Raw genomic sequence first — 15813 nt, 5'->3', positions numbered from 1 at the left:
ACCCAGCAGGTGCATAGGTGTATTAATTACTCACTGACACATTTTAAAAAGTCCACTTGTGGAGCTAATTATTTACTTGTGGTTCTGCGAGGAGACCTGCAAAACATGCACTGTGTGGGGTTCTGAGAACCGAGTTTGAGAACCTGTGGAATAGACCAATGAAAAACCTAATATATTTTAAATTATTATTATTTGATAAAATGTCCGTAAAATGCACAATACAGTTCATGAGTACTAGTGTTGGCATGGTGTGATGTTAAAGGCTCTGATTTCTAATTAATTTAGTACAAGATCAAAAGTCCTTGACACCTATATTTGACATTAAACTATACTAGCTATTATATTTCACAAAGTTTACATATTAATATTGAAGCAAATTAAAATAAAATGTATCAGATATTTCTGCCAACAGGAAAAATGTTTTGATTTCCAAGTAGCACCATCCAATTGAGGTCAGGTAGTTGTGGCCGAGTGGTTAAGGCAATGGGCTTGAAATCCATTGGGGTTTCCCCGCGCAGGTTCAAATCCTGCCAGCTACGTACTGCTTTTTATGCATGTAGAAAGCTAAGCTCATTTGTCCTTGATAACTTTATTTTCCATGAGACTAAAGTAGCTTTTACATTTCCCAAAGTTTAACTTACTGTAAAAGCTACCAAAAAAGGAAAACATTGATTTTGCACACAGCTTGTCAGTGAAACAACATTAAGGTAGTTGTGGCCGAGTGGTTAAGGTGATGGACTCGAAATCCATTTGCTTTTCAAGCTGGTTTAAAAATGAAATGCATTCAAGATGAAGAGAATCAAAGCATGTTATGTTTAAGAATTGAGTTCTCAATCTCAGCTTAGCTCACCTACATATATATCCTGTTTTACAATGGACTTCTTTTTAAACCATATAATCTCAGACAGTGTCTTCTTGCATTCTATGTACATGCTTGTGACCTTGTATAAATGTTTCCCAGTGGCAACTTATGCATGCAGATTCTTTCTATCTGGACTTACAGCTGTAGAGATGTAATGAAAGGTAAGAAATAATGTCTGGTAATCAACAAACTATTAATTGTGCAGTGTCAGTTGTTATAATTCCAAACTTTATTAAGGAATAGACCATAAGTTCTCAAACTCAGTCCTCAGGACCCCACACAGTGTATGTTTTGCAGGTAACCCAGCAGGTGCATAGGTGTATTAATTACTCACTGACACATTTTAAAAAGTCCACTTGTGGAGCTAATTATTTACTTGTGGTTCTGCGAGGAGACCTGCAAAACATGCACTGTGTGGGGTTCTGAGAACCGAGTTTGAGAACCTGTGGAATAGACCAATGAAAAACCTAATATATTTTAAATGATTATTATTTGATAAAATGTCCGTAAAATGTACAATACAGTTCATGAGCACTAGTGTTGGCATGGTGTGATGTTAAAGGCTCTGATTTCTAATTAATTTAGTACAAGATCAAAAGTTCTTGACACCTATATTTGATATTAAACTATACTAGCTATTATATTTCACAAAGTTTACATATTAATATTGAAGCAAATTAAAATAAAATGTATCAGATATTTCTGCCAACAGGAAAAATGTTTTAATTTCCAAGTAGCACCATCTAATTGAGGTCAGGTGGTTGTGGCCGAGTGGTTAAGGTGATGGACTTGAAATCCATTGGGGTTTCCCAGCGCAGGTTCAAATCCTGCCAGCTACGTACTGCTTTTTATGCATGTAGAAAGCTAAGCTCATTTGTCCTTGATAACTTTATTTTCCATGAGACTAAAGTAGCTTTTACATTTCCCAAAGTTTAACTTACTGTAAAAGCTACCAAAAAAGGAAAACATTGATTTTGCACACAGCTTGTCAGTGAAACAACATTAAGGTAGTTGTGGCCGAGTGGTTAAGGTGATGGACTCGAAATCCATTTGCTTTTCAAGCTGGTTTAAAAATGAAATGCATTCAAGATGAAGAGAATCAAAGCATGTTATGTTTAAGAATTGAGTTCTCAATCTCAGCTTAGCTCACCTACATATATATCCTGTTTTACAATGGACTTCTTTTTAAACCATATAATCTCAGACAGTGTCTTCTTGCATTCTATGTACATGCTTGTGACCTTGTATAAATGTTTCCCAGTGGCAACTTATGCATGCAGATTCTTTCTATCTGGACTTACAGCTGTAGAGATGTAATGAAAGGTAAGAAATAATGTCTGGTAATCAACAAACTATTAATTGTGCAGTGTCAGTTGTTATAATTCCAAACTTTATTAAGGAATAGACCATAAGTTCTCAAACTCAGTCCTCTGGACCCCACACAGTGTATGTTTTGCAGGTAATCCAGCAGGTGCATAGGTGTATTAATTACTCACTGACACATTTTAAAAAGTACACTTGTGGAGCTAATTATTAACTTGTGGTTCTGCGAGGAGACCTGCAAAACATGCACTGTGTGGGGTTCTGAGAACCGAGTTTGAGAACCTGTTCAATAAACCAATGAAAAACCTAATATATTTTAAATTATTATTATTTGATAAAATGTCCGTAAAATGCACAATACAGTTCATGAGCACTAGTGTTGGCATGGTGTGATGTTAAAGGCTCTGATTTCTAATTAATTTAGTACAAGATCAAAGTCCTTGACACCTATATTTGACATTAAACTATACTAGCTATTATATTTCACAAAGTTTACATATTAATATTGAAGCAAATTAAAATAAAATGTATCAGATATTTCTGCCAACAGGAAAAATGTTTTGATTTCCAAGTAACACCATCCAATTGAGGTCAGGTAGTTGTGGCCGAGTGGTTAAGGCGATGGTCTTGAAATCCATTGGCGTTTCCCCGTGCAGGTTCAAATCCTGTCAGCTACGTACTGCTTTTTATGCATGTAGAAAGCTAAGCTCATTTGTCCTTGATAACTTTATTTTCCATGAAACTAAAGTAGCTTTTACATTTCCCAAAATTTATCTTACTGTAAAAGCTACCAAAAAAGGAAAACATTGATTTTGCACACAGCTTGTCAGTGAAACAACATTAAGGTAGTTGTGGCCGAGTGGTTAAGGTGATGGACTCGAAATCCATTTGCTTTTCAAGCTGGTTTAAAAACGAAATGCATTCAAGATGAAGAGAATCAAAGCATGTTATGTTTAAGAATTGAGTTCTCAATCTCAGCTTAGCTCACCTAAATATATATCCTGTTTTACAATGGACTTCTTTCTAAACCATATTATCTCAGACAGTGTCTTCCTGCATTCTATGTACATGCTTGTGAACTTGTATAAATGTTTCTCAGTGGCAACTTGTGCATGCAGATTCTTTCTAACTGGATTTACAGCTGTAGAGATGTAATGAAAGGTAAGAAATAATGTCTGGTAATCAACAAACTATTAATTGTGCAGTGTCAGTTGTTGTAATTTCAAACTTTATTAAGGAATAGACCATAAGTTCTCAAACTCAGTCCTCTGGACCCCACACAGTGTATGTTTTGCAGGTAACCCAGCAGGTGCATAGGTGTATTAATTACTCACTGACACATTTTAAAAAGTCCACTTGTGGAGCTAATTATTTACTTGTGGTTCTGCGAGGAGACCTGCAAAACATGCACTGTGTGGGGTTCTGAGAACCGAGTTTGAGAACCTGTGGAATAGACCAATGAAAAACCTAATATATTTTAAATTATTATTATTTGATAAAATGTCCGTAAAATGCACAATACAGTTCATGAGTACTAGTGTTGGCATGGTGTGATGTTAAAGGCTCTGATTTCTAATTAATTTAGTACAAGATCAAAAGTCCTTGACACCTATATTTGACATTAAACTATACTAGCTATTATATTTCACAAAGTTTACATATTAATATTGAAGCAAATTAAAATAAAATGTATCAGATATTTCTGCCAACAGGAAAAATGTTTTGATTTCCAAGTAGCACCATCCAATTGAGGTCAGGTAGTTGTGGCCGAGTGGTTAAGGCAATGGACTTGAAATCCATTGGGGTTTCCCCGCGCAAGTTCAAACCCTGCCAGCTACGTACTGCTTTTTATGCATGTAGAAAGCTAAGCTCATTTGTCCTTGATAACTTTATTTTCCATGAAACTAAAGTAGCTTTTACATTTCCCAAAGTTTAACTTACTGTAAAAGCTACCAAAAAAGGAAAACATTGATTTTGCACACAGCTTGTCAGTGAAACAACATTAAGGTAGTTGTGGCCGAGTGGTTAAGGTGATGGACTCGAAATCCATTTGCTTTTCAAGCTGGTTTAAAAATGAAATGCATTCAAGATGAAGAGAATCAAAGCATGTTATGTTTAAGAATTGAGTTCTCAATCTCAGCTTAGCTCACCTACATATATATCCTGTTTTACAATGGACTTCTTTTTAAACCATATAATCTCAGACAGTGTCTTCTTGCATTCTATGTACATGCTTGTGACCTTGTATAAATGTTTCCCAGTGGCAACTTATGCATGCAGATTCTTTCTATCTGGACTTACAGCTGTAGAGATGTAATGAAAGGTAAGAAATAATGTCTGGTAATCAACAAACTATTAATTGTGCAGTGTCAGTTGTTATAATTCCAAACTTTATTAAGGAATAGACCATAAGTTCTCAAACTCAGTCCTCAGGACCCCACACAGTGTATGTTTTGCAGGTAACCCAGCAGGTGCATAGGTGTATTAATTACTCACTGACACATTTTAAAAAGTCCACTTGTGGAGCTAATTATTTACTTGTGGTTCTGCGAGGAGACCTGCAAAACATGCACTGTGTGGGGTTCTGAGAACCGAGTTTGAGAACCTGTGGAATAGACCAATGAAAAACCTAATATATTTTAAATGATTATTATTTGATAAAATGTCCGTAAAATGTACAATACAGTTCATGAGCACTAGTGTTGGCATGGTGTGATGTTAAAGGCTCTGATTTCTAATTAATTTAGTACAAGATCAAAAGTTCTTGACACCTATATTTGATATTAAACTATACTAGCTATTATATTTCACAAAGTTTACATATTAATATTGAAGCAAATTAAAATAAAATGTATCAGATATTTCTGCCAACAGGAAAAATGTTTTAATTTCCAAGTAGCACCATCTAATTGAGGTCAGGTGGTTGTGGCCGAGTGGTTAAGGTGATGGACTTGAAATCCATTGGGGTTTCCCAGCGCAGGTTCAAATCCTGCCAGCTACGTACTGCTTTTTATGCATGTAGAAAGCTAAGCTCATTTGTCCTTGATAACTTTATTTTCCATGAGACTAAAGTAGCTTTTACATTTCCCAAAGTTTAACTTACTGTAAAAGCTACCAAAAAAGGAAAACATTGATTTTGCACACAGCTTGTCAGTGAAACAACATTAAGGTAGTTGTGGCCGAGTGGTTAAGGTGATGGACTCGAAATCCATTTGCTTTTCAAGCTGGTTTAAAAATGAAATGCATTCAAGATGAAGAGAATCAAAGCATGTTATGTTTAAGAATTGAGTTCTCAATCTCAGCTTAGCTCACCTACATATATATCCTGTTTTACAATGGACTTCTTTTTAAACCATATAATCTCAGACAGTGTCTTCTTGCATTCTATGTACATGCTTGTGACCTTGTATAAATGTTTCCCAGTGGCAACTTATGCATGCAGATTCTTTCTATCTGGACTTACAGCTGTAGAGATGTAATGAAAGGTAAGAAATAATGTCTGGTAATCAACAAACTATTAATTGTGCAGTGTCAGTTGTTATAATTCCAAACTTTATTAAGGAATAGACCATAAGTTCTCAAACTCAGTCCTCAGGACCCCACACAGTGTATGTTTTGCAGGTAATCCAGCAGGTGCATAGGTGTATTAATTACTCACTGACACATTTTAAAAAGTACACTTGTGGAGCTAATTATTAACTTGTGGTTCTGCGAGGAGACCTGCAAAACATGCACTGTGTGGGGTTCTGAGAACCGAGTTTGAGAACCTGTTCAATAAACCAATGAAAAACCTAATATATTTTAAATTATTATTATTTGATAAAATGTCCGTAAAATGCACAATACAGTTCATGAGCACTAGTGTTGGCATGGTGTGATGTTAAAGGCTCTGATTTCTAATTAATTTAGTACAAGATCAAAGTCCTTGACACCTATATTTGACATTAAACTATACTAGCTATTATATTTCACAAAGTTTACATATTAATATTGAAGCAAATTAAAATAAAATGTATCAGATATTTCTGCCAACAGGAAAAATGTTTTGATTTCCAAGTAACACCATCCAATTGAGGTCAGGTAGTTGTGGCCGAGTGGTTAAGGCGATGGTCTTGAAATCCATTGGCGTTTCCCCGTGCAGGTTCAAATCCTGTCAGCTACGTACTGCTTTTTATGCATGTAGAAAGCTAAGCTCATTTGTCCTTGATAACTTTATTTTCCATGAAACTAAAGTAGCTTTTACATTTCCCAAAATTTATCTTACTGTAAAAGCTACCAAAAAAGGAAAACATTGATTTTGCACACAGCTTGTCAGTGAAACAACATTAAGGTAGTTGTGGCCGAGTGGTTAAGGTGATGGACTCGAAATCCATTTGCTTTTCAAGCTGGTTTAAAAACGAAATGCATTCAAGATGAAGAGAATCAAAGCATGTTATGTTTAAGAATTGAGTTCTCAATCTCAGCTTAGCTCACCTAAATATATATCCTGTTTTACAATGGACTTCTTTCTAAACCATATTATCTCAGACAGTGTCTTCCTGCATTCTATGTACATGCTTGTGAACTTGTATAAATGTTTCTCAGTGGCAACTTGTGCATGCAGATTCTTTCTAACTGGATTTACAGCTGTAGAGATGTAATGAAAGGTAAGAAATAATGTCTGGTAATCAACAAACTATTAATTGTGCAGTGTCAGTTGTTGTAATTTCAAACTTTATTAAGGAATAGACCATAAGTTCTCAAACTCAGTCCTCTGGACCCCACACAGTGTATGTTTTGCAGGTAACCCAGCAGGTGCATAGGTGTATTAATTACTCACTGACACATTTTAAAAAGTCCACTTGTGGAGCTAATTATTTACTTGTGGTTCTGCGAGGAGACCTGCAAAACATGCACTGTGTGGGGTTCTGAGAACCGAGTTTGAGAACCTGTGGAATAGACCAATGAAAAACCTAATATATTTTAAATTATTATTATTTGATAAAATGTCCGTAAAATGCACAATACAGTTCATGAGTACTAGTGTTGGCATGGTGTGATGTTAAAGGCTCTGATTTCTAATTAATTTAGTACAAGATCAAAAGTCCTTGACACCTATATTTGACATTAAACTATACTAGCTATTATATTTCACAAAGTTTACATATTAATATTGAAGCAAATTAAAATAAAATGTATCAGATATTTCTGCCAACAGGAAAAATGTTTTGATTTCCAAGTAGCACCATCCAATTGAGGTCAGGTAGTTGTGGCCGAGTGGTTAAGGCAATGGACTTGAAATCCATTGGGGTTTCCCCGCGCAAGTTCAAACCCTGCCAGCTACGTACTGCTTTTTATGCATGTAGAAAGCTAAGCTCATTTGTCCTTGATAACTTTATTTTCCATGAAACTAAAGTAGCTTTTACATTTCCCAAAGTTTAACTTACTGTAAAAGCTACCAAAAAAGGAAAACATTGATTTTGCACACAGCTTGTCAGTGAAACAACATTAAGGTAGTTGTGGCCGAGTGGTTAAGGTGATGGACTCGAAATTAATTTGCTTTTCAAGCTGGTTTAAAAACGAAATGCATTCAAGATGAAGAGAATCAAAGCATGTTATGTTTAAGAATTGAGTTCTCAATCTCAGCTTAGCTCACCTACATATATATCCTGTTTTACAATGGACTTCCTTTTAAACCATATAATCTCAGACAGTGTCTTCTTGCATTCTATGTACATGTTTGTGATCTTGTATAAATGTTTCCGAGTGGCAACTTATGCATGCAGATTCTTTCTATCTGGACTTACAGCTGTAGAGATGTAATGAAAGGTAAAAAATAATGTCTGGTAATCAACAAACTATTAATTGTGCAGTGTCAGTTGTTATAATTCCAAACTTTATTAAGGAATAGACCATAAGTTCTCAAACTCAGTCCTCAGGACCCCACACAGTGTATGTTTTGCAGGTAATCCAGCAGGTGCATAGGTGTATTAATTACTCACTGACACATTTTAAAAAGTACACTTGTGGAGCTAATTATTAACTTGTGGTTCTGCGAGGAGACCTGGAAAACATGCACTGTGTGGAGTTCTGAGAACCGAGTTTGAGAACCTGTTCAATAAACCAATGAAAAACCTAATATATTTTAAATTATTATTATTTGATAAAATGTCCGTAAAATGCACAATACAGTTCATGAGCACTAGTGTTGGCATGGTGTGATGTTAAAGGCTCTGATTTCTAATTAATTTACTACAAGATCAAAGTCCTTGACACCTATATTTGACATTAAACTATACTAGCTATTATATTTCACAAAGTTTACATATTAATATTGAAGCAAATTAAAATAAAATGTATCAGATATTTCTGCCAACAGGAAAAATGTTTTGATTTCCAAGTAGCACCATCCAATTGAGGTCAGGTAGTTGTGGCCGAGTGGTTAAGGCGATGGTCTTGAAATCGATTGGGGTTTCCCCGCGCAGGTTCAAATCCTGCCAGCTACGTACTGCTTTTTATGCATGTAGAAAGCTAAGCTCATTTGTCCTTGATAACTTTATTTTCCATGAAACTAAAGTAGCTTTTACATTTTCCAAAATTTATTTTACTGTAAAAGCTACCAAAAAAGGAAAACATTGATTTTGCACACAGCTTGTCAGTGAAACAGCATTAAGGTAGTTGTGGCCGACTGGTTAAGGTGATGGACTCGAAATCCATTTGCTTTTCAAGCTGGTTTAAAAACGAAATGCATTCAAGATGAAGAGAATCAAAGCATGTTATGTTTAAGAATTGAGTTCTCAATCTCAGCTTAGCTCACCTACATATATATCCTGTTTTACAATGGACTTCTTTTTAAACCATATAATCTCAGACAGTGTCTTCCTGCATTCTATGTACATGCTTGTGACCTTGTATAAATGTTTCTCAGTGGCAACTTGTGCATGCAGATTCTTTCTAACTGGATTTACAGCTGTAGAGATGTAATGAAAGGTAAGAAAAAATGTCTGGTAATTAACAAACTATTAATTGTGCAGTGTCAGTTGTTATAATTCCAAACTTTATTAAGGAATGGACCATAGGTTCTCAAACTCAGTTCTCAGGACCCCACACAGTGTATGTTTTGCAGGTAACCCAGCAGGTGCACAGGTGTATTAATTACTCACTGACACATTTTAAAATGTCCACTTGTGGAGCTAATTATTTACTTGTGGTTCTGCGAGGAGACCTGCAAAACATGTACTGTGTGGGGTTCTGAGAACCGAGTTTGAGAACCTGTGGAATAGACCAATGAAAAACCTAATATATTTTAAATGATTATTATTTGATAAAATGTCCGTAAAATGTACAATACAGTTCATGAGCACTGGTGTTGGCATGGTGTGATGTTAAAGGCTCTGATTTATAATTAATTTAGTACAAGATCAAAAGTCCTTGACACCTATATTTGACATTAAACTGTACTAGCTATTATATTTCACAAAGTTTACATATTAATATTGAAGCAAATTAAAATAAAATGTATCAGATATTTCTGCCAACAGGAAAAATGTTTTGATTTCCAAGTAGCACCATCCAATTGAGGTCAGGTAGTTGTGGCCGAATGGTTAAGGCGAGGGGCTTGAAATCCATTGGGGTTTCCCCGCGCAGGTTCAAATCCTGCCAGCTACGTACTGCTTTTTATGCATGTAGAAAGCTAAGCTCATTTGTCCTTGATAACTTTATTTTCCATGAAACTAAAGTAGCTTTTACATTTCCCAAAATTTAACTTACTGTAAAAGCTACCAAAAAAGGAAAACATTGATTTTGCACACAGCTTGTCAGTGAAACAACATTAAGGTAGTTGTGGCCGAGTGGTTAAGGTGATGGACTCAAAATCCATTTGCTTTTCAAGCTGGTTTAAAAATGAAATGCATTCAAGATGAAGAGAATCAAAGCATGTTATGTTTAAGAATTGAGTTCTCAATCTCAGCTTAGTTCACCTACATATATATCCTGGTTTACAATGGACTTCTTTTTAAACCATATAATCTCAGACAGTGTCTTCCTGCATTCTATGTACATGCTTGTGACCTTGTATAAATGTTTCTCAGTGGCAACTTGTGCATGCAGATTATTTCTAACTGGATTTACAGCTGTAGAGATGTAATGAAAGGTAAGAAAAAATGTCTGGTAATTAACAAACTATTAATTGTGCAGTGTCAGTTGTTATAATTCCAAACTTTATTAAGGAATGGACCATAGGTTCTCAAACTCAGTTCTCAGGACCCCACACAGTGTATGTTTTGCAGGTAACCCAGCAGGTGCACAGGTGTATTAATTACTCACTGACACATTTTAAAAAGTCCACTTGTGGAGCTAATTATTTACTTGTGGTTCTGCGAGGAGACCTGCAAAACATGCACTGTGTGGGGTTCTGAGAACCGAGTTTGAGAACCTGTGGAATAGACCAATGAAAAACCTAATATATTTTAAATGATTATTATTTGATAAAATGTCCGTAAAATGTACAATACAGTTCATGAGTACTAGTGTTGGCATGGTGTGATGTTAAAGGCTCTGATTTCTAATTAATTTAGTACAAGATCAAAAGTCCTTGACACCTATATTTGACATTAAACTATACTAGCTATTATATTTCACAAAGTTTACATATTAATATTGAAGCAAATTAAAATAAAATGTATCAGATATGTCTGCCAACAGGAAAAATGTTTTGATTTCCAAGTAGCACCATCCAATTGAGGTCAGGTAGTTGTGGCCGAGTGGTTAAGGCGATGGACTTGAAATCCATTGGGGTTTCCCCGCGCAAGTTCAAATCCTGCCAGCTACGTACTGCTTTTTATGCATGTAGAAAGCTAAGCTCATTTGTCCTTGATAATTTTATTTTCCATGAAACTAAAGTAGCTTTTACTTTTCCCAAAGTTTAACTTACTGTAAAAGCTACCAAAAAAGGAAAACATTGATTTTGCACACAGCTTGTCAGTGAAACAACATTAAGGTAGTTGTGGCCGAGTGGTTAAGGTGATGGACTCGAAAACCATTTGCTTTTCAAGCTGGTTTAAAAACGAAATGCATTCAACATGAAGAGAATCAAAGCATGTTATGTTTAAGAATTGAGTTCTCAATCTCAGCTTAGCTCACCTACATATATATCCTGTTTTACAATGGACTTCTTTTTAAACCATATAATCTCAGACAGTGTCTTCTTGCATTCTATGTACATGCTTGTGACCTTGTATAAATGTTTCCCAGTGGCAACTTATGCATGCAGATTCTTTCTATCTGGACTTACAGCTGTAGAGATGTAATGAAAGGTAAGAAATAATGTCTGGTAATCAACAAACTATTAATTGTGCAGTGTCAGTTGTTGTAATTTCAAACTTTATTAAGGAATAGACCATAAGTTCTCAAACTCAGTCCTCTGGACCCCACACAGTGTATGTTTTGCAGGTAACCCAGCAGGTGCATAGGTGTATTAATTACTCACTGACACATTTTAAAAAGTCCACTTGTGGAGCTAATTATTTACTTGTGGTTCTGCGAGGAGACCTGCAAAACATGCACTGTGTGGGGTTCTGAGAACCGAGTTTGAGAACCTGTGGAATAGACCAATGAAAAACCTAATATATTTTAAATTATTATTATTTGATAAAATGTCCGTAAAATGCACAATACATTTCATGAGTACTAGTGTTGGCATGGTGTGATGTTAAAGGCTCTGATTTCTAATTAATTTAGTACAAGATCAAAAGTCCTTGACACCTATATTTGACATTAAACTATACTAGCTATTATATTTCACAAAGTTTTCATATTAATATTGAAGCAAATTAAAATAAAATGTATCAGATATTTCTGCCAACAGGAAAAATGTTTTGATTTCCAAGTAGCACCATCCAATTGAGGTCAGGTAGTTGTGGCCGAGTGGTTAAGGCGATGGTCTTGAAATCCATTGGTGTTTCCCCGCGCAGGTTCAAATCCTGTCAGCTACATACTGCTTTTTATGCATGTAGAAAGCTAAGCTCATTTGTCCTTGATAACTTTATTTTCCATGAAACTAAAGTAGCTTTTACATTTTCCAAAATTTATTTTACTGTAAAAGCTACCAAAAAAGGAAAACATTGATTTTGCACACAGCTTGTCAGTGAAACAGCATTAAGGTAGTTGTGGCCGACTGGTTAAGGTGATGGACTCGAAATCCATTTGCTTTTCAAGCTGGTTTAAAAACGAAATGCATTCAAGATGAAGAGAATCAAAGCATGTTATGTTTAAGAATTGAGTTCTCAATCTCAGCTTAGCTCACCTACATATATATCCTGTTTTACAATGGACTTCTTTTTAAACCATATAATCTCAGACAGTGTCTTCCTGCATTCTATGTACATGCTTGTGACCTTGTATAAATGTTTCTCAGTGGCAACTTGTGCATGCAGATTCTTTCTAACTGGATTTACAGCTGTAGAGATGTAATGAAAGGTAAGAAAAAATGTCTGGTAATTAACAAACTATTAATTGTGCAGTGTCAGTTGTTATAATTCCAAACTTTATTAAGGAATGGACCATAGGTTCTCAAACTCAGTTCTCAGGACCCCACACAGTGTATGTTTTGCAGGTAACCCAGCAGGTGCACAGGTGTATTAATTACTCACTGACACATTTTAAAATGTCCACTTGTGGAGCTAATTATTTACTTGTGGTTCTGCGAGGAGACCTGCAAAACATGTACTGTGTGGGGTTCTGAGAACCGAGTTTGAGAACCTGTGGAATAGACCAATGAAAAACCTAATATATTTTAAATGATTATTATTTGATAAAATGTCCGTAAAATGTACAATACAGTTCATGAGCACTGGTGTTGGCATGGTGTGATGTTAAAGGCTCTGATTTATAATTAATTTAGTACAAGATCAAAAGTCCTTGACACCTATATTTGACATTAAACTGTACTAGCTATTATATTTCACAAAGTTTACATATTAATATTGAAGCAAATTAAAATAAAATGTATCAGATATTTCTGCCAACAGGAAAAATGTTTTGATTTCCAAGTAGCACCATCCAATTGAGGTCAGGTAGTTGTGGCCGAGTGGTTAAGGCGATGGGCTTGAAATCCATTGGGGTTTCCCCGCGCAGGTTCAAATCCTGCCAGCTACGTACTGCTTTTTATGCATGTAGAAAGCTAAGCTCATTTGTCCTTGATAACTTTATTTTCCATGAAACTAAAGTAGCTTTTACATTTCCCAAAATTTAACTTACTGTAAAAGCTACCAAAAAAGGAAAACATTGATTTTGCACACAGCTTGTCAGTGAAACAACATTAAGGTAGTTGTGGCCGAGTGGTTAAGGTGATGGACTCAAAATCCATTTGCTTTTCAAGCTGGTTTAAAAATGAAATGCATTCAAGATGAAGAGAATCAAAGCATGTTATGTTTAAGAATTGAGTTCTCAATCTCAGCTTAGCTCACCTACATATATATCCTGGTTTACAATGGACTTCTTTTTAAACCATATAATCTCAGACAGTGTCTTCCTGCATTCTATGTACATGCTTGTGACCTTGTATAAATGTTTCTCAGTGGCAACTTGTGCATGCAGATTCTTTCTAACTGGATTTACAGCTGTAGAGATGTAATGAAAGGTAAGAAAAAATGTCTGGTAATTAACAAACTATTAATTGTGCAGTGTCAGTTGTTATAATTCCAAACTTTATTAAGGAATGGACCATAGGTTCTCAAACTCAGTTCTCAGGACCCCACACAGTGTATGTTTTGCAGGTAACCCAGCAGGTGCACAGGTGTATTAATTACTCACTGACACATTTTAAAAAGTACACTTGTGGAGCTAATTATTAACTTGTGGTTCTGCGAGGAGACCTGGAAAACAAGCACTGTGTGGGGTTCTGAGAACCGAGTTTGAGAACCTGTTCAATAAACCAATGAAAAACCTAATATATTTTAAATTATTATTATTTGATAAAATGTCCGTAAAATGCACAATACAGTTCATGAGCACTAGTGTTGGCATGGTGTGATGTTAAAGGCTCTGATTTCTAATTAATTTAGTACAAGATCAAAGTCCTTGGCACCTATATTTGACATTAAACTATACTAGCTATTATATTTCACAAAGTTTACATATTAATATTGAAGCAAATTAAAATAAAATGTATCAGATATTTCTGCCAACAGGAAAAATGTTTTGATTTCCAAGTAGCACCATCCAATTGATGTCAGGTAGTTGTGGCCGAGTGGTTAAGGCGATGGACTTGAAATCCATTGGGGTTTACCCGCGCAAGTTCAAATCCTGCCAGCTACGTACTGCTTTTTATGCATGTAGAAAGCTAAGCTCATTTGTCCTTGATAATTTTATTTTCCATGAAACTAAAGTAGCTTTTACTTTTCCCAAAGTTTAACTTACTGTAAAAGCTACCAAAAAAGGAAAACATTGATTTTGCACACAGCTTGTCAGTGAAACAACATTAAGGTAGTTGTGGCCGAGTGGTTAAGGTGATGGACTCGAAAACCATTTGCTTTTCAAGCTGGTTTAAAAACGAAATGCATTCAACATGAAGAGAATCAAAGCATGTTATGTTTAAGAATTGAGTTCTCAATCTCAGCTTAGCTCACCTACATATATATCCTGGTTTACAATGGACTTCTTTTTAAACCATATAATCTCAGACAGTGTCTTCTTGCATTCTATGTACATGCTTGTGACCTTGTATAAATGTTTCCCAGTGGCAACTTATGCATGCAGATTCTTTCTATCTGGATTTACAGCTGTAGAGATGTAATGAAAGGTAAGAAATAATGTCTGGTAATCAACAAACTATTAATTGGGCAGTGTCAGTTGTTCTAATTACAAACTTTATTAAGGAATAGACCATAAGTTTTCAAACTCAGTCCTCTGGACCCCACACAGTGTATGATTTGCAGGTAACCCAGCAGGTGCATATGTGTATTAATTACTCACTGACACGTTTTAAAAAGTCCACTTGTGGAGCTAATTATTTACTTGTGGTTCTGCGAGGAGACCTGCAAAACATGCACTGTGTGGGGTTCTGAGAACCAAGTTTGAGAACCTGTGGAATAGACCAATAAAAAACCTAATATATTTAAAATGATTATTATTTGATAAAATGTCCGTAAAATGTACAATACAGTTCATGAGCACTAGTGTTGGCATGGTGTGATGTTAAAGGCTCTGATTTCTAATTAATTTAGTACAAGATCAAAAGTCCTTGACACCTATATTTGACATTAAACTATACTAGCTATTATATTTCACAAAGTTTACATATTAATATTGAAGCAAATTAAAATAAAATGTATCAGATATTTCTGCCAACAGGAAAAATGTTTTGATTTCCAAATAGCACCATCCAAATGAGGTCAGGTAGTTGTGGCCGAGTGGTTAAGGCGATGGACTTGAAATCCATTGGGGTTTCCCCGCGCAGGTTCAAATCCTGCCAGCTACATACTTCTTTTTATGCATGTAGAAAGCTAAGCTCATTTGTCCTTGATAACTTTATTTTCCATGAAACTAAAGTAGCTTTTACATTTCCCAAAGTTTAACTTACTGTAAAAGCTACCAAAAAAGGAAAACATTGATTTTGCACACAGCTTGTCAGTGAAACAACATTAAGGTAG

At 35.4% G+C, this 15813-nt stretch overlaps 14 non-coding genes across 14 annotated transcripts; all 14 read left to right on the top strand.

The window, feature by feature from the left end:
* Positions 1 to 457: 457 nt before the first annotated feature.
* On the top strand, positions 458 to 539 carry TRNAS-UGA (transfer RNA serine (anticodon UGA)). The gene has a single exon. It is a non-coding gene; the product is annotated as a tRNA-Ser (tRNA).
* Positions 540 to 1619: 1080 nt separating this feature from the next.
* Positions 1620 to 1701, top strand: TRNAS-UGA (transfer RNA serine (anticodon UGA)). Its single transcript has one exon. It is a non-coding gene; the product is annotated as a tRNA-Ser (tRNA).
* A 1079-nt stretch (positions 1702 to 2780) lies between these two features.
* On the top strand, positions 2781 to 2862 carry TRNAS-UGA (transfer RNA serine (anticodon UGA)). The gene has a single exon. It is a non-coding gene; the product is annotated as a tRNA-Ser (tRNA).
* A 1080-nt stretch (positions 2863 to 3942) lies between these two features.
* On the top strand, positions 3943 to 4024 carry TRNAS-UGA (transfer RNA serine (anticodon UGA)). The gene has a single exon. It is a non-coding gene; the product is annotated as a tRNA-Ser (tRNA).
* A 1080-nt stretch (positions 4025 to 5104) lies between these two features.
* On the top strand, positions 5105 to 5186 carry TRNAS-UGA (transfer RNA serine (anticodon UGA)). Its single transcript has one exon. It is a non-coding gene; the product is annotated as a tRNA-Ser (tRNA).
* Positions 5187 to 6265: 1079 nt separating this feature from the next.
* Positions 6266 to 6347, top strand: TRNAS-UGA (transfer RNA serine (anticodon UGA)). Its single transcript has one exon. It is a non-coding gene; the product is annotated as a tRNA-Ser (tRNA).
* Positions 6348 to 7427: 1080 nt separating this feature from the next.
* On the top strand, positions 7428 to 7509 carry TRNAS-UGA (transfer RNA serine (anticodon UGA)). Its single transcript has one exon. It is a non-coding gene; the product is annotated as a tRNA-Ser (tRNA).
* A 1079-nt stretch (positions 7510 to 8588) lies between these two features.
* TRNAS-UGA (transfer RNA serine (anticodon UGA)) lies at positions 8589 to 8670 on the top strand. Its single transcript has one exon. It is a non-coding gene; the product is annotated as a tRNA-Ser (tRNA).
* Positions 8671 to 9750: 1080 nt separating this feature from the next.
* Positions 9751 to 9832, top strand: TRNAS-UGA (transfer RNA serine (anticodon UGA)). Its single transcript has one exon. It is a non-coding gene; the product is annotated as a tRNA-Ser (tRNA).
* Positions 9833 to 10912: 1080 nt separating this feature from the next.
* TRNAS-UGA (transfer RNA serine (anticodon UGA)) lies at positions 10913 to 10994 on the top strand. The gene has a single exon. It is a non-coding gene; the product is annotated as a tRNA-Ser (tRNA).
* A 1080-nt stretch (positions 10995 to 12074) lies between these two features.
* TRNAS-UGA (transfer RNA serine (anticodon UGA)) lies at positions 12075 to 12156 on the top strand. Its single transcript has one exon. It is a non-coding gene; the product is annotated as a tRNA-Ser (tRNA).
* A 1080-nt stretch (positions 12157 to 13236) lies between these two features.
* On the top strand, positions 13237 to 13318 carry TRNAS-UGA (transfer RNA serine (anticodon UGA)). The gene has a single exon. It is a non-coding gene; the product is annotated as a tRNA-Ser (tRNA).
* Positions 13319 to 14397: 1079 nt separating this feature from the next.
* TRNAS-UGA (transfer RNA serine (anticodon UGA)) lies at positions 14398 to 14479 on the top strand. Its single transcript has one exon. It is a non-coding gene; the product is annotated as a tRNA-Ser (tRNA).
* Positions 14480 to 15559: 1080 nt separating this feature from the next.
* TRNAS-UGA (transfer RNA serine (anticodon UGA)) lies at positions 15560 to 15641 on the top strand. Its single transcript has one exon. It is a non-coding gene; the product is annotated as a tRNA-Ser (tRNA).
* Positions 15642 to 15813: the final 172 nt, after the last annotated feature.

This window comes from Pseudophryne corroboree, chromosome 11 (assembly GCF_028390025.1).
Source record: "Pseudophryne corroboree isolate aPseCor3 chromosome 11, aPseCor3.hap2, whole genome shotgun sequence".
In the NCBI taxonomy this organism is placed as follows: Eukaryota; Metazoa; Chordata; class Amphibia; order Anura; family Myobatrachidae; genus Pseudophryne; species Pseudophryne corroboree.
Note: the sequence above shows the minus strand (reverse complement) of the source record. Positions and strands in the feature narration are given on the sequence as shown.